We start from the raw sequence: 27,734 nt of genomic DNA, 5'->3' as shown, positions 1-27,734 counted from the left end.
TTGTACACCTGTATGCATACTCATTGAAATAAAAAAAAAATAGAAAAGTGAAACATGTTATATGATCATACAGGGGCTTTTTGAAGAATGTCTATTCTTATATAAGCCACATATTAGATTTAGAGGCACAAGAGAGGTCAAATAAGTACAAGAAGAAAGAGCAAAACTTTTTGTTTTACTGCTTCAACAAAATAATGGTCTACATGAGCATCCTTGTAATGTGGGAGAAATAATCTTTACAACAATAGTTTTATTTCATCTTAACATTGCATACAAAAGAAGTATATGCCTGGTGTGTGCTTACTTATTAGTTCATGATTTAAATCTGTGTTCCATAATGATATCCTTTGGGGATCCAACAGGTTTCAGCTTGTTTCCTTTTCAAAATTCTGTGTATTCCTTGAGATTCTCTGAATCTCTGTTGAGCTTCTTTAGGTACTTGCACATAAACCATGGTCTCAGTAGTAAGTTGTGCTCATCATATTCTCCTCAGAACTTATTCCTGCCTCAGGAAACGTGATTAGCCAGAACAGGTTGGGTAACTGACCCTGCAGATGCCATTCAGCCACAAGGAGGCTGTGCTTTACATTTTGCAGTCACACAGGATCTTGTGTCAGCCTCTCCATTTAGTTTGTTACTCATTATCAGTAATTCCTTGTTGTCACAAAGAAATATCTGTGCTTTAGGAGTTTGGCACTAGATAGCTTATTTTAATGAGGTTATTAAACCTATCTTGGCTTTATCTGCATCTGGCAATTCCTTTTTTCTGCTACATATTAGGAAAACACTCAGTCAATTTATTATTGATATTAATTTTTAATGTTTGCTGTAATATGTGCTGGGTAACGTTATGAACTGTTTCTGTAATTTAAAGAATTCCTTACAGGGTGCTTCAGCAGTTCCCTGCTGCTTGCATGTGGGCTCCTGCTCTGGTTGTGCCCCCGAGCCCCCCTCACCTGCAGCCCTGTGCCCTGGGAGCTGCACAGGGTGGAGTGGTGAGCTCCACTGCTGGGCTGCAGCCAGCCTGGCAGAGAGACGAGGAGGAGCCACGAGCATTGAACAGCTCAGGCGTGTGGAGTTAAGTAGGCAAAATACACCAAGTGTGGGTCATGGAGCTGGATTCAGAAAGGGGTTTGTGTGTAAGGGAAAACAAGGTCCATGTTTGCACTGAAATTTGATGAAAAATTAATTTCAATTTTCCTCAGTGAATGAGCATTTCCCAGAGATGTTTAGTGGTGGTTTCCTGCAGGGTGAACAAATACAGTAGTGCATGGGCTCTCAGAGCAGGCTTCTTCTGTTTGGTAATGTCTGTGTTCAAAGGCTGTAATCTTTAAAAGCAGGGAATGTACTGGTTTTTCTCCATTCATTAGAATACTCTCAGATCCAAATCCTGTATCACCTTTTTTTTGCATTGATGCGTTATTATATTTAATTTTGACACAATGAAGTAACTGAGGTGCTACATGAAAGCCCATCTCTTTTCCAGTTGCTCAAGTTACAAGAGAATTAGCTGTTGAATATTTCTCCTAGTGTACAGAGCCCTTTTAATTCCATTAACAATGCATGATTATGGAAGTAAAATGGCACAGCCAGTGAATCCTGGTTGTAGATAAAAATAGATCAAGGAAGTAGTTCTTTTGTTGTGTTGAAACAGAAGAACCTGCTCCAATAAGGTTTCCTTCCAAATCACAGAGCCTGAGCTTTGCCACAAGTCTCAAGACTTAGGGGGCCCAGCTTCCAAAAGTCCAGCTTTTTCCTTTTAATAATCAAATCTGCATCAATAAGAACCTCCAACAGAGTGCTCAGAGATCCGTGGCTCTGCTAATGTGTTATGAAAATGAAGCAGACTCCTCTAAATAGAGTACAGGTGTTCACCCAGAGTGCTGTCAAACTCGGTTATTGAGGGTAATGGGCTTCCCAATGAAAATGCAGTGGCACAAGGACCACGTTCCCATTTTTATTCCAGCCATCATGGAAAGGCCCATGGCTGCAAATCAGTTAAGATGGCTCTTGGGGTTGAGATTTTCCAGGGCCAGAGTCCACCAGAGCAATAAATGTCATGTCTTTGTTAATAAATATCAAATGCTTCGAATGTAACCCTGAAAAAACAGTTCAATTCACAAATGAAAATTTGAATGTGCATCAGGTGTAACCAGTATGAGCCATGTTTGATCCCCTGGAAAGGAAAGCAGCATTTATAGCCTGCATTCCTCATACTAATGAGGATCCCTTGCATGAGGAGGAGATGTAGAACCAGGTTTGATGTAAGGAAACAAAGAATCTGTACACTGCATAAAAGTGGAACGGGATCCATTATCCATGCTCCAGGCACAGAGAACAGTGCAAGTGCAGCAAGTGTGTTTCCAGCACACACAGATGAAAGGATGCCCAATGTTTGCCAGCAGTCCTTAATCAACACTGTGGATGTGATTGACCATTAAATAGGGAGTTCATTTCTCAGTGATCATCTCTCTTCCATTTCTGGGCCAAAATCTTAAAAACAGCAGGATAAAGGTCATTTTAAAGCCACTGGAATTTCAGAGCAAGGGACTAAAATAGGAGACAATTCCACCTCTTTCTCCTCTCTAAAAGATGAAGAATGTGAAATTTTTGAGGCTCATGTGCACTTTTCATGTGCTTAAGTTCAAAATACACCTGTGCCTCCATCTCTGCAGGTGTCAAATTCTCTCTTTCTTTTGAGTTGCCTCAAAAATAATTTCAGAAATGACACCCTTCTATGCCATCTTCCTCATTTTTCCTCAGCTCCTACCTTAGGAACTTGAAATAGCAGTAAGATTGGTAAAAAAGAGTTGAAAACTTTTCTTTCTGGTGCTATCTGATATATATTATGTCTCATTTTGACTCCATCAAAATTAATACAGTGTGTAACTTTATTGGTAGCCATAAAATAAATCATATGAGTTAAATATAACAAATATGGACCATTAAGAGATTATAATGTCTGGTAGACCCAAGATTCAGTACATCTAAGCAGAATTGCTGCTCCTATCTTGTGCACTGAAAAATGTTTTAAAGATTATCTGTAGTGTAATTCAGGGTTGTTTTCCCCCCACTCCATTCCTCCCTTCTTGTTGCCTTTGTAGTTGGACAAATTATCAAATACAAGAAAAAAAAGGTCAATTAAATGGCTGCAGAGAGGGACAAAACTGCTGTGACATTAACTACTTGTGTAAAAAAGAAATCATGCTGATAAAGTAAACTTCAACTTCCTTTCTTGCTGACTCCCTCTGTGCTGTATTTTTTCCATTCTTGTTTTAGGGTAGCCTAAAGATGGCTGTCATTTAAAGTGTTTTAAAGTTAATTGCACAGAATGCATATGATTCATAAATATACACTTACCCCTTCAAACTAGGTTCACTTGCCATATGCCTGCTGGTTTATAGTTGAAGTGCTGTTTTCTACATTGAATTTCTCTGTGTTTGGTGACCTCAGCAGACTGTTAAAATACTGCTAAAATTCACTTATCTGTGATCAAGTGAAGGGGAAGTGATTCAAAAGCAAATTTTGCAAGGTAGAATTTGTCTTCATCAACTGCATTTTATTCTTTATATAAATTGTTTCATTCATACACTAAATAATATGTTTTTATAAAATTAATTTAAAAGTTGGTTTATTTATACAGATAAGACAGTATCTAAAGATATAAAAATTGACAAAATAGTACAGATATAGTACAAACATATGGATGTTGCAGTATAATCATAAAGCAAAATCCATAGAAAAATTAAGGTGATATATTTCTTTATTATTATTGTGCAGACTTGGAGGTATTTCAATGCTCTTTCTTTCCTGGGATAAAAATGACTGCTTGAATTTAAATCTGTGGAAAATGTTCACTTCATTCTGTATGAAATTACTGTGAGTTGTGTGTGTCTCAGAGGGGCCTGGCAGCTTGGTGATGCTCTGCATCTGATGGCGGGACACATGAAATTCCTTATTTATAGTCTGCTTTTTAAATTTGAAGGGTTTTCTGTGCACTATATATCTTTTTATGGCACAAAATACCTTGGAGGAGTATCTGTGGCTCCACAGTTCACTTCTGGATGTTTAATAACAGCAAACAATAAAATTTATTTAGTGATGGTGAAACAGAGGAACAGAAATTCCTGAGAGGACTCAGTTCTGATACATTTACTCTGCTGAAGTTGCAGGAAATAAGCAGCAATGAAATATGAGTAAAAACACTATGACTAAACAAACCTGCGAATTGTTTCAATCTCTGAATCTCTGACTTTCTTTGGGCTATTGAGAGAGCTCCAAATCCCAAAAGATCTTGGATTTCAGATGAAAATGGATTAGCAAGGTGCAATTCTTATGAATAGTTGTTATGGAAAAAAACCAAGTGCTGTCTCCAGTCATTTTTCAAAAACAACGTTCATATTTGGTCCTTGAGCTGTTGGAAATTTTCATGAGAGATGAGCACGTGGCACAGCACAGATCTGTGCTGGATATTCCCAACACACCCAGGGGCAGAAATCCCCACTGCTGCTGCAGGCTGTGCACTGCCCCTGCTCTGTGGTGGGCTCCACGTGCAGTCCAGATTTCTGCCCTTTGCACACACCCAGCTCAGTTTAAAAAGTGTGCATTTCATTGCTTATTTGATAGCTGATGTTTATAACTTAACAGGCTTTCTCTGTGTCCCTTATAACCCAGCCAGGTTTAGAAATATTTAGTGTGATGGTCAGGAAGCAAATTTCTGTGTGAAAATTCTCCCATGGAGAGTAATGGAATTGTGATTATCCAAAAAGCAAGAATTCTGCCAAGTAACAAGGTTTGTAATAAGTAACAAATTTGGGATCTTTGAACTGCAACAAGTAGGGCATTTGAAAATATTTCATGAAAAGTGAGGAATATTGGAAAGGAGTTAGTAACTGTGAGGTAGAGATAATGAATGTTGGATTTTTTACATATTGTGGGACCAGAGACTGATGGGATGACATAGATTTAGTGGCTGGACACTTACTCAGGATCTAGGACATCTGAACTGGTATCCTTGCTTCATATTTCTTGACTAGCAATTCCTTCCCTGAGCTTGCAATTGATTTCTGAAAACAGCTTCTTCCTGAGGATGAGAAGTTGCTGTAATAAAGTTCTGGTTTTGCTGTTAGCATTTGGTAATTGAGGAAAAAGTATTTAATTGTATCAGCTCTAATGTGAACACAGGGAAATCTTTTAGGGAAAAAAAAAAAAACCACAATCAATCAAAAGATTTTCAGCAATTAGTCCAAGTAGGAAACTGGAGATCTGAATGAGTCTCAGCTTTCAAAGAAGTTGTCATGTGAGGCTTTCAAGTGTTTTACTGATGGCTTTTTCTTCTATATTACCTGTGTAATTTGAGGCTTTTATTCTCTGTGGGTTTTGGTCAAGAATTTTCATAAAATTTGTCTATGATCTTTCATGCAGATAAATATGAATACATAGTTTTAGTTTTAAAATAGCCTAAAAAAAAAGTATTAACAATAAAAAAGATATATACAGAAAAACAGACCTCCTAAACTCGCTCTCATCCTATGCAATAAAATACTCTTACCTAGGGCTGCTGGAAGGAGAGCCTTTTTTATTATCACTTTATGTATCCTGTTCAAAGATAAAATTTCTGATGAGTTTCAGTTCTGAATAATTAATGAAATACACATTTTCCTTAATGTTTGCACTGTTTCCTCCTTAGCAAAAATTATTGGGATGCCAAAAATATGGTTTGCTATATTTGTGTTGAACTACATAATTTCATTTGTCATTGGTGCTGCCCTGGTCATCAGGATCATTTTGGAAGGTACATCTCAAACCTTCTTTCCTGCAGCAGTGGGTCTAAATTTGGACTTGATCTGCAGGGTTGTATGCAAGGGCCCCAGCACTGCTACCCAGGCAGGATTTGGTGGTGGTGTCATTTTTGAGAAATTATTTTTATTTCTTTCAAACTGCCAAGGTGTTATTGCTAAGAAGCCAAAAGCATGCTTATAATATTTGATTTTTCATATCTGTGCTGGGGAGAAAGGCAGAATATCTAAATGGGGATTAAAAAAATCTACTCTGGAAAAAGTGAATTCTCCAATTCCATGTTAAAGGATGGAAGGAGAGGGCTGCTGTCTCACCCCCTGGCTCATGAGCAGCTCTGCTGAGGATCAGCCCAGGGCAGCCAGGCCACCCGCCCGAGAGCCTGGAAGGAATCGGGTCAGGACAGAGATATTTCTGGGGCTGCTTCCCATAATTTCTCTGTAGAGAATTGTTTCACTCAAATCATTGTTACAGGCACAGATGAATGGAAAATTTAAAGGAAATAAATAATTTAAATGGAAAATTTAAAGGAAATAAAGGAAAAAAATAAAGGAATAAATGTCAAATCTGTGGTTGCTGATTTTGCCCAGTTGAACTGAAGCACTGTTGGTTCTCCACTGCCTCTGTTTCACTTGAGATGAATATGCAGCTGAAAGAGGAGATACTCCAAATCATGCTGAGGGTTAATCTCTCACAACCCAAAGAAATTTCCTAAGCTGACCCTCATCTGTGCTTTTGGAAATAAAGGAATCATTTGGCCAACGCTGTCTCCATTTGCAATTAAGCATGCTGGCAGCTCTCCAGTGGGAGCTCTGTAGGCAGGAATATTTAGCAGCACAGAGGATATCATTTCCATACACTGACCCAGGCTGTTGCCAGATGGAGTAGAGGGCTGTGGAATGAAAGTAAATCTCCAAATATTTTTGTGAGCAAAGGAAACCACTTCTGATTTTGGGTAGGAGTGTGATAGTGAGATAAGGAAAGAAACACAGATTTCTTCATTATTTTCAGGGGGTTCCTACCCTTTTGTTTTAATTTGTCTCGTTTGTTTTCATCTTATCTTGAAAAAGAGACTACAAAGCTTCTTGTAAACTCTATTATCTTTCACTTTGTGCCAAACTGCTGCTTCATGCCAACAGCTGGGAGGGCTGCTCTGAGCCCAGGAAGGGGGGAAGACCTGGGGGAAATTGCAGGTCTTGACAGATTCTGTTGGAAATTCTGCCAGGCTCTGGTTCCAGTAACGCTGCTGGGGAGAGGGGCTGCCAGACTGGCATGCCCAGCCCACTCCTGCTCTTGTTTCTTGCTGTCCAGCATGGTCCTGGCTGCAGTGTGCTGCTTTGTGCTCATGGAGTGCAGAGGTGGCCTAGGACTCAACTTCTCCATTCTTCAGTAAAACAGCCTCATGCCGTGGTTGTCATGTTGGCAGACGACATTTAGATTTGATTATTTATGTTTTGTAATATTTTGGAGCCTGGATTTGATGGCATAGGTTTGAAAAGTAATGAAGACTTCAAAATAATGTGGCCTCAGCATTTGGGTGCTCAGATCACAGGGAGGGCTGGGGAGGGAGGGTGAGCCTGGGTGTAGATGGCAACAGACTAGATGGGGGTTTCTTCTAGAAATTGGTTTTGTTGCTAAAACAAACATAACTTCAGACGGATTTTGGTTGCACAAAGATTACAACATTTCTGTTTGTAGTAATTATTTTTTAAAACTAATTAATCATCCAGTCAGGGATTTTTGGGGATGCTTAAGAATTTTCTTGTTTGAGCAGATTTTTCCTTGTCCATATTTAAAATAATCTAACTACCACATAGAAGCTGTTTTTAAAGCTGTAAGTCAGAGAACATAGTATGCATTTACCTTCTTACTACAAGTTTCATCTGTGCATTTGTACTTTTGTAAGGTCACCAGGCCTTGATCTTTTTTCTGCTAAGCACTGTCTCATTGCAATAATGAGTGTCTTGCTGTAAGAGGATTTCAGCTGGACAGATGTACCTTAATGTCTTGCAGCAGGATTTACTGTTTTATAAGACTGATTCTGGATTATTGTGTTCATGGTTGGAATGTGGCAAATACTCAGGTCAAAGGAGCAGTGCTTGTGGCAAGGAAACTTGGACCTGTACAAATGCAGAGATCCCTGTACTACCAACAAAGTACTTTAATTAAGTTCAGCTCTATAATTAACTGTTTTACTCAAACAAGCCTATGCTGTACTTCAGAAATCACAAATTTCAAGCAGGCTGGCTGAATCCTATTGTGCAGGAGCATAACTGTGATATTGTTCTAATTAGGTGCTATGTTTGAAACTCTTAGTAATTGTTTATAGTTAAGTTTCTGAAATTACCACTGTACAAGTGGTTTTCCAGTACACTTTGTGGAGAAAAATAATTTTGGCCAGATGAAAGCTCCAATCTGTGACTTCCATACAGAGTTTTATGAACAAGCCATCTGTTGGCTATAGGTGGTTTTTAGAAAGTGTTAAGGCAGTTTCAGATGCCCAAGATCCTGTAGTGGAGAAACTCTGCCTGGAGGGCTTCATGTGCCCCAAGGGGGATGCCCTTGTCCCTGCCATGCCCTGCCCTGTGGCAGTCAATACAATCTGGTAAAAAGGGATGATTACACTTGGTAGAATTCCTGTCTATAAATTATTTTAGCCACATGGAGAATTATAAACCCGTTAGCATACAGAGAGCAAATGTTCAAAAAATTTATAGAAACAGGCTTATTCCTTATTCTTTTGGGGGTTTCATGTGTTGGCTAAATTGAATGTATTTCACTACCATCAAATCTCCTTGCCTGAATTTTTATATTATGGGGTTTTTATGGCTTTTAATTTGGTAGAATTGTCCTAGTTGGGATTGAGCCCTACAGGATGTAACTGCTCTTTAGTAGGTGCCTCAATGTCTCATTCACACCTTTAGTTGTTCTATCTCAGCCTTACTTTGGCTGTTGTTTCATTGCTGTCCTTGCTGTGCATCTCCTGGAAAAGCTGCTTTTTGCTTCAATGCTCAGCATTTCAGCAAGATGATGCTTTTGTTGGAAAATTAAGCACAGAGGATGTAGGAAAATGTGCAGTACACATTTTTCTGTTTCAATGGCAGACTTCCAGCTTGTGTAAATGCTTACCTTCCTTTTCCCTAACACCTATATCTGGGGGGGTTGTGAAATTTTATTTTTTTTGAGTAACAACTTGACACTTTCACATGGGAAAAAGTTGGCACAGGAGTTGAATGCTGGAGTTGAGTGCAATCCTTTTGTTCTTGCTTCTCAAAGACTCCTTCCTAATGCCTGTAACGTTCTTATGCTTTTGCAAATGTGCTTGTCTGAAGTACTGCTGCAAATTAATTTCTTTATCTAATTCTTTTTTATTTCCTTCTGAATGCTATTGGGGAATAAAATCAAATGTATACAATGTGCACCAAATGGGATTGCCTCTTCCTTTAAGGTCTAGTTATTGTAGACATTTGCTCTTGCTGTGCAGAAAAATAATGTTAACAGCTGCTTAATCTAGTTAGAAATGCATCTTGCTGTGTATTAAAAATTACTTCCACTTATCTTTTCTAGTGGTATAATTTGTTAAATCACATTTTAAAAACTAAAACAGCATAAATGTAACCTTGTTCAATCTTTTTATGTGTTAACATGCAGAGGGTGAGCATTTAAAAGGCCTTTGAGTATATGACAATTAAAATAGACACCTAAGAAATATCCACCTCCTAGGCACTAGAGTACTCCCAGAAATCTTGCCCAAAGGGCTTGTAGTGGTGCTAGATTACTTCAATTAAAAAAAAAAGAAAAAGAAAGAATTCTGCTTCTTTTCAAATGGGATTTGCTATTTCTGGAAACTATTAAATGTTCAGATCGAGGACCCACCCTTTATAAATTAATGCAGCACAGAAGAGTAATTAAATTTGGTAATCTCATTAAAGCTTTTAATGGAATTGATCATTTCAGGGAGTTTTTTCTGGTTATTGGGATTTCTGAACAAAAGAGTCACTATTGGATTATTACTGCTTTTTTCCAGTAGCAGTTTGTTTTCAGCTGCCAGGCAAGACTGCCATTCTGGGGCCTCAATTTGTTTCTGCTGAGGATGGGACCAGCATGCAATTCCCCCAGGAGATGAGAATCTCAGTTGCAGTGTTCTTCCCTAGATTCTTGGCCACAAGTTACAGAATTTTTTTCCAAAGCTGATTACAAACTTAGATCTATTTTGAAAATGCTTGTTCATTAAGGCAAAAAGGTAAATCAGTCATTTTTTACTTGTTGTAAATATATTTAGTAACATGCAAATTATTTGTTCAAATCTACCTGATTTGATTCTCCGGTAAAGAATGCCTTCAAGGTTTCAGCAGTATATGGTTACTGTGAAATAAATCATTATTCCCTTTTTTTTTTTTTTTCCATTTAAAAACTGTTAAAATTGTATTGGTGCAGTATAATGAAACTGCAGTGTATCTATAAAATTGCTGTACTTATTTTTACAGAACTTTGCTCATTGTTTTTCAGTTTTAAACAAACCAATGTGAAAAGGCAAGAATAATCCTGAGCAATTCTGTTTTTATATTAGTGAGTCCTACACTGTGGATGTATATATTTTCATTATTTGTGTATGCATATGTATTTAAACCTACTGCCTTGTTTTGATGGCCTCCTTCTTCATGACAATCATGTCTTTTCCTCAGTCTTTTCCAACCTGAGAAATTCCACTAATTAATCTCTTTCTACATGTCCTTCTGTACCTTTCCTGCTCAGTGCTATCTGTTCCTGAGAAAATCTGTACAGATGTGAGAGACAGGAGCAGCATTGACTGTTGAGGGTGAATGTTGATGGTAGATGTAAAGGAAGCGAGAATACAGTGTAAATCCTTGTATATTCACTATAAATCCTTGCTTTAAGAGGTAGAAATAAGATTTGTGGACATGTGGCCAATTTTCCTGCCATCCTGTACATTTTTGGTTAATCTACAGGTCAGAATCTGGACTGCAGGGTGAGTTTGCTTTCTGCATAGGACTAGAACAGTGGACCAGATGAATAGAACAGCACAGCAGAGAGAAGCACTGTTTCCATGCCTAGAACAGCCCTTTCCAACTGTAGACAAATAATCCTGTGCCATCCTGTCTGTACATCCCTGCCCTCCCCTCCATCCTCATCCCAGCTGAAGGGGAGCCAGTGCTCTGCAGGCAGCAATGCCACTACAGACACAGATTAAAGTTTGTTCTCAGGTATTAATTCTGTCTCAGCCTCTCTTGAGAGAGCAGATATAATGGTGGGCTTTGTGTAATTGCAGCAATTTTCAACAATATTTACTGTTTTCATAGAGAAATGTACTGTGAGAACTTTTATTGACATAAAGTGGCAATTAACGTCAGGCAAAAGTTTTTTATTTGTGCCTTACGTTTAAAGAGCATCTCCAGAAACAAATGATGTGGGGTTGCTTCAGGTCTTTGTGAACGCTTTCTGTTATAGGTAACATTTATTTTAATTTTACTGCTGAAAGATTTGTTGTAAGAAATGTTTATGAAAAGATTGATAGAGCCCATTTCAGAACCACGTGAAGGGGACTTGGACAGCTGATTTGCAGGTACCAACTTCCAGGTTGCTTTGTAAAATAAAGGAGTGAGGAAGACCAGAGCAGGAAGGAAGGAAGGCTCCTGCAGGTTTTCAGCTCCTTCTCTGCTGTGCGTGCCAATCTTCTCAAGCTTCATGTAGGAGACAATCAGATGCCAGTGCAAATCCTGACTGGCTTCCTTTTATGTTCAGTGGCTGGGGCAGAGGAGAGAGCTCAGCTCCTGCCTTGTGGAGATTGCTCAGTGTGCAAAGCAAAGGAGCTGCTGTGGGCACTCGTTTGCCTCCTGTTCCAACACAAACCCCACAATCTGTGAGACACATCGTGGTGACACCAGCTGGGCTTCCACGGGAAGGGCTGATGCTCCCTTGCTCATCTAAGATTCAGTCAGTGACTCAAGCGGAAAAGATGGGAGAAAGATGGGGAAAAGATGCCTCTGACTCTGCAGTGCAAGGAGGGTGCTCACTGAAATTGCCCAAGTAAACCCACAGCACTGGGTCTGAGCACTTGTAAATAGGGAGTCAGTTTTAACATCATGGCCATCTGCTTAATCACTTCTCTACTATCTCAAAATTCTCAGTTAACTATTTTCAATATCATCACCATGATTAAAGTGCTAAAATACTCCAGGAGCTACTAAAATGGCATTAAACTTTATCTTAGCTTTGCAAATTATCAGTCTTATTCCTATGAAAAAGGAATATAGTCAACTTCATGTTAATCTCTTTTATCAGGCAATACCAGTACTAGAATGAAAAATAATCCTGATTTGAAAATAAATTAAGCAAAAAGGGAGAAAAATTCTTGCAAGGTTTCCCCTGACAGCTGATTTTCATGTGAGTCTGGTGACTTCAGAATATTGAAACATGGAAGGAAGGAGAGTCCACTGGTGAGAATTAGGACTCAGTCTTTTATCCTTTGCAGTCTTTTATCCTTTGACCCCCAACAATGCCCAAGGAAGTGGGTTTCTATGTGCCTGAGGAAATGTATAATTCTCTCACTAATTCCTTTAAGTGAAACAATTTTTTAAATTTCTGGCTTCAGACTAGTAAAACAGCTGCACTTTCTTGAGGAATGCTGTGGTATAAGTGCAGTTTATCATCTTACAACAGAATTTCCTTACATGTAAAGCATTCCAAAATTACTCTGGAGTACTCTGAGTCTAATGAAGACTTATGTCTCTGTTAAGAAAGGCTTACCAACATAAAAGTTTGCCAACTAAGGGCTGGGCACTTGGGAAATCAGATAATGGACTTCATTATTTTTCTAAGAGAGTCAAACCAAAATATTTATTGTTTGAGGTACCACCACCTCCTCCTACAAACAGGTCCCTCTGTTCTGGACTATGAGCTGCAGGCTGTGCCTTGCCAGCAATGTGAAAACAGGCTGGGTAGAGAGGGAATAGTTTATCTGAAGGTGTCTGTAGATATTTTCATGTACAAGGGACAGTGGCAGTATAACAGAATACCTGTGAGACTGTTTACTGAGAGAGTATTTGCAAGAGCATATAGTGATAGGACAAGGTGGGGGAATGGCTTCAAACTGAGAGAGAGTAGGTTTGGGTTAGAGGTGAGGAAGAAATTTGTTGTAGATGCTATCCAAATGTGCTTGCCACACAAATTCTCGACGATGGGGGGTGGCCTGGCACAGGTGTCCCAGAGAAGCTGTGGCTGCCCCATCCCTGCAAGTGTCCAAGGCCAGCCTGGAGAGAGCTCTGAGTAACCTGCTCTAGTGGAAGTCCCTGCCCATGAGAGAGGGATTGGAAATCTATGATCTTTAAGGTCCCTTCCAATCCAAACCATTCTATGGTTCTACGACTGCTCACATAAAGCTACAGGATTATGCTTTGCCTTGTTTCATGTTTGGCTGTTCATGCTGTGTGGAAGTGCATCCCACTTTCCTCCTGAATTGCTTCTGGGATGCTTTGTGGACTTGTGTAAGAGAAGAGGAGTCCTACAGGAGTACAGATGGGGATTTCCATACTGGGAAGCATGGTGCCATCATTGGTGATGGATCATGCAGTAGGCTTGTGTCTGAGAAAGGACTGTGGGGTGCTGGGAGCAGCCTCCAGGGCACCTGTCAATGGCTCTGTGCATTACTCAGAGTATTCAGCTGATTACAAATCCAGTTTAAAATGCAAAGAGAATAGAAACCATTCCTCAGAAGCCTTAATTAGTGAACCAGAGTGGTCACTGTCAGAATGCCCCAAATGCCTCATGTAACACACAGCAGACTGTGGCACGTGGGGTTTACATTGCTGCAATTTCTCCTCTCCCCAGGGCCTCGAGCAATTGCATTGGCTTTAATGTAAGGTACTGTCAGATGCTTTTGGACATGGCTGTAACATCCTGTGTACGTGGACATACCATTTGAATTTTCCAAATGGGTTTCATTTGCCTACTCAAAGCTGAATTTAGCTGAAATTCCCTGGATTCTTGGTGTTTGAGCATGGAGTCTGAGCTTCAGGAGGGAATTTTGTCGTTTTGAAATGAAGTTGCCTTTTCAAGGTATTTGATAAAATTATGACCTTCCTTATATCTTGAGGTTCTGTTTCCAGTGCTGCAATTCTAAAGCTGATATGGGTTAGATTTGAGGTTCTTTTGTTTGCATTTGAGCAAGTAAATTTTCATGAGAAATATTTTGTATGCTGCTTTTCACCTTATAGTACAAACAGTACTGATAAATGGCAGGTTTTGGCAGTTTTATGTAAAAAAGAGAAATTAATATCTCTATATTTGATTATAAACTGTCGTAAATATTTTCTGTAGGCTAAATGTTGACTTAAGGTTTTCAGACCTTTCAGACCTATTTCAAAACAATTGCAAATTAAAACCTATCTTTTATGACTCTTAACCTATAATGTTAAAATATCTTGCCATTTTCAGAAAGACAGAGCTTCAAAAGTTCTCAGATTATCCTGCAGAAACCAAAATAATTCTCAATAGTACATTTAAAAAACATGTTTTCATGCAATCTATAGTTGATATAAAGAGCCATGCTTAAAGAAAAAAATGTATTCTTTTGGAATTTAACAGCTGAAATCTTTAAATGGAATGGGGAGCAGGTGATTCTTCCTTAATATCTTGCTGTACTGGGGACATTTCCAGCACCAGAGAGCACCTGCTCCTCCTGCTAAGGAGTGTGTGCATCTTTGTGTAGCTGGGCTTGTGCACCGTCTGATCATCACTGCAATCCTTGTTCTCAAAAACAGCCTGCTCTTGAGTGGGACTGTGGGGACCTGTAAAAGTCACACATTTTTCAGGACAAATTAGGATTTGTTACTTAACAGCTTTTGTGTGTGTGTGTTGAATAAATAGCACATTGTTTTTATGACAAAATCTCTTTGCATATAGCTTAGAGTGGAAACTTGACATTGTGGCTTTAACAGTGCCAAAATAAATGTCTGGTAAATTAGCACAAATAAATGTTCTTGTGGTTTACTGTCTATGGGGAAAATTAGTTTTCACTTGAAAATGTTGGAGCTAGCAAATTGGGAATATTAATTTATCCCTGCTCATGCTCACAGGCTTTTATTCTCAGGTGTTTAGCACTTGTGAGTGTTTAAGCTCTCTTGTGATCAAAATGCCAGTCCTGCTTGGCCTCATCATAATTTAAAGTGAGATTGTCCCCAGGCAGAGCCCGTGTGGATATTTGGAACCAGGCTGGAGCAGATGCAACTTTGGCTGGCAGGAGGTGGCTCTGGGTCCCTCCTGGTCACACATCTGGATTTTCAGAGTCCCCATGGCCTGTGGGTCAGGGAGGATCCCTTTGGGACCTCCTAGATCTGGGCTGCAGAGAAGTGTGTGATGTCCCCTGCACCCGGGGGCTGCTGGCACTGCTGACACAAACCCGCAGGGATTCTAAGGCTTTGTCCTTGATGTCACCTCCTTTCGACCCCACACCTCATGAATGGTACCAAAGTCAGCAGTACTACCTCAAGGTGGAAAGCCAAGGCAAGAGCATCAAACCTCTAGGCCAGAAAGCACTTTACACATTCACAGCCAGCAATCATAAAGCTCAGGTCACACCGTTACTGAATTTGTCCGAAGAGAAGAGAAAGAAATAAATCTTGGAAGAAGCTGTTAAGGATTAATTTTGAAAAAGGTCAGCTCCTCAACATTTTCTGGATTCCAGAAGTACTTGTTCATTCAGTTGCAATGCTGTTGGCAGTTTAAAATATGGGTTTGGACTTGATGGGGATGGGGGTAATCTATTAATCAGCACTTCATCATCTACAGCTGCTTATCTTCTCTTTTCTGTAATTCCTCTTTTTAGCTGGACATCAGCATTGTCTACGTACTTCATATCATCCATCAGGAGGAATGAATGAAGTACACAGCAATATATCAGTTTGACTAAGCTCAATAAAGCAAGAGAGAAGCAGAAAATTATTGCAATAATCTTAAATCTTTAATGATAGAGGATTTAAATATATATCATTTTCTTTACTCATTACTGTAGTGATAAAGCCCTGCTCTAGCACATAGTCCTAATTTGACATAGAAAGTTTCTTCTTATTCTATTAGGTAAAAACTACCCTCCCCCCTTTTCTGAAAAACAAAAACAAAAACAAAAAACTTTTGGTACAAATGGTGTCTGGACTGTTTAATACCACAGTTCAAATAGATCTTGGCCAATACTTCTTCTGGATTTTATATAAAAAAAATTAACTGAGCTTTGGAAGGAATTAACTTCACTCCAACTGTGCCTCTTTCCTGTGTGTTTGACAACCAAAAAAAAAAAAAAGTATGTTAAGTTTTCAATGAGAGAGATTCAGCTGTTCCAAAGAATGAATGGCACTCATTTTTGTCTTGGTTAAAAATACTTGCAGATGTTTCATTAATAAACTGTAGTGTCCTCCTATGAGAAGAGATTAAATTTGATGGGAATGCAGGAAATGTTCTTGCTGCTATTTGCATGAAAGTTTTCCCAGCTTTGGCAGAGCTACAGGAAGCACAGGGCTTATTGGGCTTGGCTGACAAATGTTCAAATGTTCTGAGGATTCTGTGGCTGCCTGGTGAGCTCTGTCCCAGGGCTGCAGGGAAGGAGCTGAGCTCCCCCAGCACATCTGCCCTGGGACTGGGGTGGGATTAGACTGGACCTTAAAGCAAAACCAGAGATGTTCTTCCTGTCCTTGCTGCCATTAGGGAAAATCAGGGGAGACAGGAGACAGAGAAGGATGAAGGGGATGTGAGAGCTGCAGTCTGGTGAGGCTGGAGTGGAGTGGAGCTGACAGCTGGGACAGAGCAGGAGTGAAGAAAACACTGAAAGACCCTGTGGAGGAGGGCTGTGAACAAGAGCATGTGTTAGTGGTGGCTGCCCCACCAGAACTGGGCAAAACCACAGATTTCTCTGCTGTCAGTGTTAATGGGTTCCCAGGAAATTTACAGGGATTTTCTAAGTTTATATCCCTTTGCTTGTTTTACACAATACTGTGTATTCAACTCTGCTTGTCAAACTTTGAGATGAGCAGTAATATAAGGCTAGATCAACAAATGTTACAGGGAACTGAAAGAACAGGTTCAGATTAATTTACTGTTTTCCTCCATTCCTTTTAGTCTAGGACATCTCTGCAAAGAAATTATATCAAGGTTAAGGTTCTGAGACTTGACTTTGCAAGTTCAGAATTGTTGAAATTACCTGTACAGTGATGGATGGGGCTACACAGCAGAAGCACAGTAATGTTTTGGCAGCCCATTTGCCAAATCTTGCAAGGGAACTGACTCAGAACACACACTGCCTCAATCAGTGAGAAACTTTCCAAGTTAAGAGCAATCCATGCAATGAAAAACAAGCTCTTTTGCTGCAGAGGATAGAATATGAAGTCATTGCTTTTAATTAAACTGCTCGGAGTGAGACTGAACTTTGCAACTTCAAAGCATGTGTAATTGATGGATTTAGTGCTTTATATATATCTCCATAGTCCCAAAAATTCTGGTCACGTTTTAGGTAAGTGGTGGTCATGAAAGCAATTTATGGATTAACATGGATTAAAGGGAGGTTCTTTCAAAGGAGTATTTCAGCAGTAAGAATGATAGGCCTAAATGGCACTTGTTGTAAAGTTTCTAAAAACTGCACTTGCTGCTGTGGACTAGACTTATAATCAAAGCTGTGATTTAAATTTTCCTTAATAACTTCATGTTATAACTTTTCATTTCTGTGCCCTCTAAATTACTTTGTCTATTCTAGATAAATGGATCTCATCAAGAGTGAAAAGGACATTTTTTGTGAAGCATCAAATCTTTCTTGCTGGAATCTAGATTTATTAACTTCACATTATGAAGTTAATAAATGTTGTCCCTCTCTCCCTTCAGAGGCCTTTAAAGAGAGAATGGACTGAACACTTAAAGGTTTAGGACATTTATGTGTAATGAGGAGTCCTTAAAAATGAATTGCATCTTTATCTTTAGGGATTGACACCTAATATTTGGGAAAATCACCTTCTAAAGAGTTTGCTGGTAGTGGTGGTTTTTTGCTTTTTTGTTGTTTGAAGAAATCCATTTGTGGCCTTCTAATCTGTTCTCTCAGACATTCTGTGTATGGTGAGATGTTCGACTCTCTTCAGGCTCCAAATGCAGAATTAATGAAATGAAATGAACAGTTTTACAGTGCCAATCTAACCATAATTATAGAAGAATGTGTTACTGGGATGGCAGCTTTGAGCTGCACAGGACCTTACAGGGATCATTCCCAGAGTATCCCTGTCCCAGCAGTGTAAAAGGATGCAGAGCAATCCAGCAGCCCAGACTGTGCGCGTAGCACAGGCACACACAAGAGACAGAAGAATGGCACAAACACTGATGTACAGATTTCAGAGGCAATGTCATCCCTTTGTGCTCCTGAAGATGCCTCAGGAAAAACTGGGTGAACTTTTGAAGTACTGGAGATGTCTGCTGATAACAACTATGATCCCAGCAAAAGACAAGCTTTCAATTATCATCTGTAGTTATTCAACCTATAGACCACACTTCCTTACATATGCAACCTATTCTCAAGCATAGCAGATTTTTATTCAGAACATTTAAGATGCACTACAAATATTTGGACCCAAAAATGATATTTATTTCTCACAAAGATGTTAAGTGCCTATATGAAAAAGCACTCAAAAATCTGGAAATATCAATGTTCATTTTGTTGAAGAGGTAAAATTCCAACAAAAGCAACACACCTTTGATTTACATTAATACGAACAATTTTTTCCTCTGTGAGCATTCTTTTGAAGAACCCAACCAAAGTACTTGTGACTTTGCCTGAAATCTATAGTTAGCACTAATTTATGTAAAAGTATGTAATGAAGAATATTTTATCCAGCTGTAAGTATGTGATGATGAATTAGTGGGAATATATAGCCATTTGTTATGCTTATATAGCAGCTCATAGCTGTAATAATCCTGGATCACTTCACTCTTCTCTGTGAATTAGGCAATATTAATATCCATTTTTGTCAATGGAGATTGAGAGACAGAGGGACAGAGAGCTCTTACCATCTGCTCTTAATGGAGGCTTATACTCTCATCTCTCTCCACCCATGCAGATAAACTCAGGAAACTTTAGAGGTACTTTACTTTTAAAGTTCACGTATCTCCTAGGACCACATTGGCACAGGTTTGAACTTTTGAACAGAATACCTTTGTTTTGGATCACACCTAGAGGAAAGGCAGTGCTACAAGGTCTCCCAGATCATTTCCATAATTTCAGCCTAAGGGAATCATAGAATCACAGGATGCTCTTGATTGGAGAGGACCTTAAAGGTCATCTCATTCCAACCCCCTGCCATGGGCAGGACGCCTTCCACTGTCCCAGGCTGTTCAGAGCCCTGTCCAGCCTGGCCTTGGACACTGCCAGGGATGGGGCAGCCACAGCTCCTCTGGGAAACCCGTGCCCAGGCCTCATCACCCTCACAGGGAAGAATTTATTCCTAACACTTAATCTAAACCTGCTCTCTGTCACTTTGAAATGATTCAAATTGCGTTTGACTGAAACACCCTGAAGGCAAAGCAGTGTGGGGGGGGCTTTGCTGTGGGCATGCCTGTATGAAGATTTACCTGATTTGGGCTCCTGTGCCTGGTTACCCAAGCTGTAAAGCCTGAACTTCAATGATTTGCCTGAAGGTAACTGACAATTCTATTGTGGAGCAAATAATTTAAATTGCTATCTCCAAAGTCAGTACTCCCCATTCCTTCTGAGCAGTCGATGCACTGCTCAGGAGCTGTCTAAGGCAGCAGGTTGGTGCTTTAACTCTGCCTGACCTCCCCAGGGGCTGTTTGGAGTGTGACAGCTTCCAGCATGGTGCCTCTTACCAGGCAATTTGCAGCTGAGCTGTGGAGCAGAGGAGCAGCGTGAGAGCTGCAGCTGTGCCATTTCCAGCCCCTCTGCCAAGCACTGCCAGGCATTCACCTCTCCAGCTCCGAGGTCTTATGGACTGAGGAGAGGAATAGGGGAGAATTCTTTTCCTCTTCTTGGTTCTCCATATCCTTTTATACATATGGAAAAGTATTTATTTATATGGGAAAAAATCCCCAAAAAACAAAACAACCAAGTATCTGCCAAGGTCATCAGCAATTCTTTTTCTCTCTCTTTAATTTTGTTATTTGGATCCATTTTCTGACAGCACTGTCTTATCTCATGTTAAGAGAACTCCTCATCTTACCACAGTGCCTGCACTCAATTCCAACCTACCAGATTTTTATGAGTGCTTTTCTTTCATTTCTGATATTATTGTTAATGCACTTTTATTAAGAAATCTGTAGAGCTCACAACACACTATTTCACAACATATTGCTAATCTTCTCCATAAAACTCACTCTGTGCATGTTTATCTTCTGGTAATTCAAACTTGCTTTCCTTTTCCAACTGTCTGCTTTTTGAATTACCATAATCTTGATTCAAATCTTCTTGGTTATCAGTTGACACAAACAGGTTTATTGAAGTGGCTTATTCTCTCTGTCTGACAGATCTCATATTTAGTAACACGTTTCACTTCTGCCTTATTGACCAAAAATTCCTTTTGTCATGCATCTTGTTCTTGTAGTTTTCAGACCTTGTTGCTCAAATGATATAACAGTTCATTTTGTATTACAGTATTTGTAAGCAGAATCTCTTATGTTCTAATTTAGTTATAGGGGATACCCCAAAATTCCCTTCTAAACCAATCAGTATTTTCTGAGTAATAAATATATCTATCAGTGTTGCTGTAAATGAATTTTCCCTCTCCTGAAGGTTTACAGGACTTTGCTATGAAATTTTCTACTTGCTTTTAAGTATCAAGAAAACATGTACACTTTTTAAGACACACATTTTAGACCTGACTTCCCAATCTCCATCAAGTATTTGGAGAGGCAACTGCTATATAATATCTGAAATGCCGACATCATCTGCAACATCTGTGTTCTATGCAGATATGCTGACAAAAAAAGCCAGAAATGGATCTCACCTAGGCAAAGGTAGAGATAAGTAGCAACTCTTCTGCAGCTATAGTGAACTATGCATTTTTGTTCCTCATTCCCAGTGGAGCCTGCTTTTGCGTATTTCACTTATTTATATATTTATGTAAGCATGTATTGGTAAAATTGGCAGAAAGGGTCAATTTGTGTACACGTATTTATACAGATAGGTACAAGACATATTGTGTGCTACAATGCAGAAAGTTAGGGTTAAATAACCTCTACTGAATGTTGTTTCAGTAAAGATTTTAATTTTTTTTTAATGTGAGTTATGCCCTGATGTCCTTAAAACACAAAATATTATGTTCTTGTTGTTACCCTAATTAGTTTCAACATGAAAGTCTGGTGTCAGTGTAACTCTGGTGCTATGTTGTAAAGTTGCTTGCATGATGAGGGATCTGGAGAAAAGTGCCTTCTACTTAACATCTCGTAGTGATAAACAGTTTCCATTCATTCCATGCCATGTTTGAGGCATCTGCAGGCTTTGGCTGACCCCACAGAGCTCACTTGCATGCCATGAGTCATCCATTAGATGTGGCTGTTTGTGTTTCTTTCCATGCCCTCTCAATTGATGTAAATTGCTGTGGCTGACAAAACACCGATAGATCAGGATGTCTTACCCTAAAAGAGCCTCAAGTTGGGTGCTCTAATGTCACCCAGGGCTTAAAGAAGTGTTTTGGGGAGTGGTTGTGGTTGCTCTCTATAAATGGACCAAATGGAAGGTAGAAATGTTGTTTGAGTTAACGGGCTGCATTGGCACCAGAACTGAAACAAACTTTTAAAAAATTAATTAATTCCATAATAATAAGGTCACTAAACACTCAGGTGGGGAGGTTCTGGAGCAACATTCCATTTGGAGTAGTGGGGACAAGAAACCAAATTACTTTTAAGATGGAACTTTCTCATTTATGAAGTGTTTGTATTATGTGGTTGCCTGTGAGAACAAGGAATTGTGTTTGATGACCCAGGAGGTCCTTTCCAGTCTTACTTCATCTGCATATGCAAGGAAAATAAATAAAGCTTCTTGTGTGCTTCACCAGGTGCAAAATCCTTTCTGTAATAACCTTAGGAACCTAGCTGGAAATAATTAGTAGAATTGCCAGTTATAATCTGAAGATACATAAAGCTGCAGTGACTGAAGGAGCAATGTGCAGAACCTCTTGCTCTCTGGATTTGGGTGGCTAAATTGTCTATGATGCACTTCCTTGAAAGGGTAGTTGCTATTAAAGCAATTTGCTTTATGTCCTTTGCTTGCATTTACAACAGCACATCTTGTATGGAACCACGTGTTCCCTCTTCTATTGTGCTTCTATTGTATCTCTGTGCATTTTTAGCTGCCCATCCCAGGCTTCTGTGCTGTATATTTAAATAATTGGCAGTAGAAACTGCTGGCATTTACTTAATATCCAGAATTAAGCTGTACAACATTTCCTTCTCTGCTAAGAAAGCATGAACTCCCTGCTGCTGCAGCCATCAGTGGTTCCCAAGTGACCTTCTGATCCTCAATTCCTAGATCATCCCGAGGTTACTGGGGCTGCTGCCTGGATTTCTGACCAGATCAGACCAAACAGAGCAACACTGCTGGAAATCCAAATATTCCCTACAAGGCATCATCCAAATACTAACCACAAATCACAGGTCTGTATGCTGTGCTGTAAATCCTGTGATTCAGCATGTCAAAAAGCAGCTATTAAGCTTCCAACTTGGGATAAAATAATCACAGGAAAATAGGCAGATCTGTCAAGTTGTTAAAAGATAATGCTGAAATATGCAACAATCTGCTCAGCAATAAGGCTGTCAAAGACGGTAAATATTAGTCTAGGAAATGGGAAAATAGACTTTTTTTTACATTAGTGCTTGTGGAAATAACTTGGTTTTGACTTTGAATTTTAATATTTGCATCTTTAACCAACACTGAAAGGTTAGAGCCAAAAAATATGGAAAAAAAAATCATGTTAAAAAGAAATACAAAACATAAACAAAAGGAAAAAACCCAACAACCCTAAATCCATGCTGCATGACCTTGCAGAAGAAAAACACAAAGCAAAGGTTTGTATAAAAACTAAATTTACTTAGGCAAATTCAGTTTAAACAAATCTTTAAGGCTCATTTACAGTACAAAATCCTAATGGCCCTAGAGACTTGAGAAGAAGGAATGGAAAGTTTCAGTTGCTTTCTGCAACATTGCAAAGTCACCTTTTCCATTATCAATTGCTAGGAGTCTCCCCAGCACACTTAGTGACCTAAAAGATAATAAAAACACTGGTTTGTGATGGCAAAGGGTCACTGGTCACAGGAGACTTGGACAATTCCATACTCAAACTGTGCACAAACCCTGTGTGTTCTATTTTCTAGGATCATGAGGTACTCCCCTGGAAAAATGATGTCTCTGCTTTTGTTGTTGCTGATCAGTGTCACAAATGAACATTAATGGTGCCACATGGCTTTGGAGTGCAAGAAGGTGTTTTCAATCCACTGCAGGTGTTCACATTCCTCAACATTTTAGACATATAGCTTAGATAGGAAGGAACTTACTGTCCCCTTTAACTCCTCCAAGATCATGAAAAAGAGATGCACTTAACTGTGCAGTGCTCTGCTGCCACTGTGCAGAGCAGAGAAATGCAAGCCTGTAGGATGGGATGTAGGCGTAGCTGCTTGTGCTTGAGTTAAGGTTTGTTTCTGCTGAGCTGAGCTTTGTCAAGCTGAAGTGACTTGGCTGCTATGGGATGAATTTGAGACTTTGTCAGCAGAAATAATTGAACTTCTTCTTGCAGGAGAATTATGTTCTTAATTGCTGTCTGGAAAGCTCTCACACTTCTGTGTTTCAGAGCAGACATTTTGTCTAGAGGGTTGTTCTGTCAGTGGGGGTGAGTCTTTGTTGTTATTCTCTTGAGAATCCAGCTAAGTCTAGTCATGTGACTGAGTTTGATTTTAACTGCTTGTGCTTCGTTAGAGGCTGAACGGGTGAGAAGGCATCACTTCTCCTGGGCCTGCCCTGGCTCAGGGATACATCCAGAGCCACGGCTGCTCTGTGCTCCTGGTAAGGCATCCTGACTTTGGGCAGTGCTGCACTGCTCTAGTGCTTCTGCTGGGACACTGATGTAGGGTAACTCCCAAAGACTAATCAACAGCAAGGTCTGGAGCTCAGGACAGACACTTGGGCTGGACAAAGGATGCTGGAAGCTGAAATAAGGAGTACTGAGGTGAGGAGTGACTTACAGTGGCTAGAGGAAGACTGTTGGCAAGGGAATGCCTATGGGCTTAATCAAGGAAGGCCCATAAGCACTGGAGTGGGTGGTGGGTGTGTGGGGTGGCAGCAACTCTGGGATCAGAGTACTTAGGACTCCTATCTCTGAGAATTACCCAACCCATGATATTCCCAGGGCTGCAAAAATGATGCATTCATAGAACTATGCATGCACAGTACTGCAATGTCTGCTTGAAGAAGCCAAATTAAGCTTAACCGGACTTGACTTTGCAAACTGAATAATCCTTTACAACACTGTTTTGCATGCAAGAGAGATATGTAAGCCTAGTTTCAACTGGATTTCTAGGTGGTTCAGTGCAGATGATTTATTTAAATGGTGCTCTTTCATCTCCCCTGCATCGGAATTCACTGATCCCTCTAGTGAGCCCCCAGCCAGAGCAGTTTGTCCTTCTGCCTCTTACCAGCCACACTGTGCTCCAAGCTGGTATCCCTGCTGTAAATATGTTTAATGTGGTAGATGTGGTTGTAATGTGAGCTCCTGAATTTCTTTGTGTGTATTTGTGGCAAACAGCTCTGCTGGTGTATGGCATTCTCAGTCTGTAGCAGATGTCCACCTATGTACCCTCTACAGATGCTGCTGACAGCTTAACAACTGATGGAATCTAAAGATAATTAAATATTAAGTCTTGAATAGGCTCTAGTATCCTATCAGTAATTGAACTACGATAATATATTTGCCAATGTTTACTGCTGTGTGCTAAGCCAGATGCATTTCATCATTTTGATCCTTTTCACACAGCTTTTCTCCTGTAATGCAGCCTCCTGTAAGCAGTTGTGCTAAGTAGCAGCCCTACATACTTTCCATCTGGCTTTGCCATGAGAACAAGCTACATGTAGTAAATGCATCTCTGTTCTGAAAGCAAGGCAGAGCAGTTGCAGACACATTCTGTAGTCGCCTATTGGGAAAAAATCTGTCCAAGGAATTAATAATTCCTTTAAGGTTTCATGACTACCACTTACTGTCCTCCCTCCTTTCATTATCCAATGTGTTTCCTATCCCTCACTCTTTTCCCTCGCATCCTCTATGTAGTTATATTTATTGTTACAAGATGGTATGATACTGCATAGTTTCCTGAAATTGTTCTACACTAAAACCTATGGCTCTGCTTCTGCCAGAACCACACAAATTTTGCAATGTCTCAGTTTTAGAGGCCTACCTAAGTTGCTGCCATGATTGCCTTGCTGGGGGAAAAGGTCAAGGGGAAGGCAATGATGCCTTCCAAGTTTCTAGCTCTGTCTCTTGTCCTGGTTATGATAAAGAACTGTGCCTCTGGATTTGCCTGGAGGGTAGTTAATTAGCATGGAACTAAGGGCAGTGAGAGCAGCAGGAGCACCAGCAACTTGTATCTTGGCCCCTTTTGGGAAGGTGGACCCTACAATACCTCAGACTTCTCAGGGATCACCTCAGCACACTGTCTAGCACTCAAACACAAGATGTGGCCTGCTGTGTTCACATTCATGCAGCACAGCAATAACCAAGTGGAGAAAGTCATTTTAATTTCCTTGCTTGTAGCACCGTGGCCCTGCATTATGGCTGTGGTGCTCTGCCCTAGGGTGTTTCACCAGCTGTGTCTCAAACATGGAGTGAATCTTGCTTTGCTGTACTGACAGTCCAGTCTCTTGCTATGAGTGTGCTCAGCAAAGCAGTCTCTTTCAGGAGAAAAAGAAATGACAGCCAAAGATGTAAATGCAGGCTGCATGACATAGAGCTAGATACAGAATTCCAGCTAAAATCTGTGGGTTTTTTCTTTTTCATTTTTTTGTCATTTTTGCCTTAAGGGGCAGAGCTCAGTTCTGCTGGTTCTTTGCCCCACCCACTAGACAGCAGTGTCCAATAGTGTGCATTTATTATTCACTCTAAATTGAAAAGTTATTCTAATTAGACAGTGCTGTAATCCTCCTGCTGCTTTGGATCAGATGTCTTCTAGTGTAAACAAAAACCCATCAGACTTGAAGAAGTGGGTCAGATCAAGAGACATCACAGTGCATTATAGCCTAATCCAGTGGAATTGGTTCTAAAATGGTGGCTCTTGGTGGGGGAAGGGGACACTGGGCTGCAGCCTACACTGTCAAAAGGTCACTGCATTGGAAGAGTGTAAAAATTGTTTTTTGATGTAATTTTTTTTTTTTTTATTTTAGGGCACATGCTGCATTTACACAAGGAACTCCATGTATTTCATGTGCTTTGCCCGTCAGTACTGCACAAAAAATTGAGTGAAATATCCTTTCAAAAGTCCATTTGCAGAGCAATGAAATGAAACCATCTTAATCCAACAGTATGTAAAAGTGTATAAATTTGGCAGTGACACATGGATGTATAATTGTACAGCTTATGTACTGCATTAATGAGGTATAAAACTTGTCTCATAAATGCAGCTATGCAGTGTCTTTCATTCCACAAATCCATCAGAACAGCAGATCAATGATGAAAGCATGTTCTTTCCCCAGTGTTGGGAAGAGATTTGTTAAGCATTAGCACCAGTTGTCACATGGTTCAGAGAGTCACTGTGAGGCCTGAGAGTGCTGCCTTTGCCCTGCCTGGACTTACTCTGCTGAACTGTTAGCTGGTATAATTTAATATTTCTGTCAAATGTCAGACTGCCGGGCTGAAAGGACCAAAAGGAAGTCAGGTGCAGGCTTTGCTGTCTCCACACTTGTGGCTTGGAAGGAATTGGAAGGGGGTGCTGGAACAGGCAGGAGCACAGGGAAGCCCAAAGCACCCAAAGAGAATAGAAAAGTGCAGTGGTTTTGTTCTGCTGGCAGTGAGAATTCTGGGGAGAGTGACGTGCAGGTCTGCAGACTGCTTGCAGAGCTCAGCTCTGTAGCTGAGGGATCCCTTTCCACACTCTGTGTGCTGTTACAGTCCCACGTGCATGGCAGACAGTGAACAGCCCAGGGCTGGGGAGAGATGCATTCTTCTGCAGATAGCTGGGGTTCAAAGCTGAGGGAAACCAGCCACATACACCTGGGAGATTTACAGAGGTAACCTGGAGGCATGCAGAGCTCTCACTGAAGCTCAGAACTGGGAATAGACGAGAAGACCAGTAAGAAAAACTCAGAGTTTTAAGAAGTTTGAAAATTAACTTTGCATGTTGCCTGAGTAGTTAATTTAAAAAAAAAGGCAAAACCAAAACAAACAAAAAATAAACAAAAAAAAACCTCCAAAACAGAAACAAAAAAAAAACTCCACCAAATGCTCCCCACCTCCTTGTTGCATTTCTTATTAAGTAACTTCAGCCAAATTTTATTTGTACAGTTGTTAATGGCTTACCTAAATGCAGTGGAATGCCTTTCCAAAGCTGATCAGGGTTTTATTTTGCACTTGATCAGAGTGAAGTAGGTAATCTAAGCCTTTTCATCTCTGGGTACTCATCTGTGCTGAAGAGAGATCTGTTAATTATAGCCTTCCCTCAACATGGATTTTCTTTCTTTCTCTGTGTATGTGAGTGGAATCAGTGTTTTAACAAAGCAACCAAGTAAGTCCATGCTAGATGCTCTGTGGCAGCACTGGATTTGCGGACACAGAATGCAAACCTGTTGCATTTTGTGCTGGGGAGGAAGGCTCATCCCTTCTGTAGATGAGTGGAATAGAAGAGCAGTTTCACACCTGATTTGCCAGTGTTCTAAGTCCTGTCTGAAGTCGAGAAACCTGGCATTG

This window comes from Vidua macroura, chromosome 11 (assembly GCF_024509145.1).
Source record: "Vidua macroura isolate BioBank_ID:100142 chromosome 11, ASM2450914v1, whole genome shotgun sequence".
Classification (NCBI taxonomy): Eukaryota; Metazoa; Chordata; class Aves; order Passeriformes; family Viduidae; genus Vidua; species Vidua macroura.
This window is presented reverse-complemented; position numbering follows the sequence as displayed.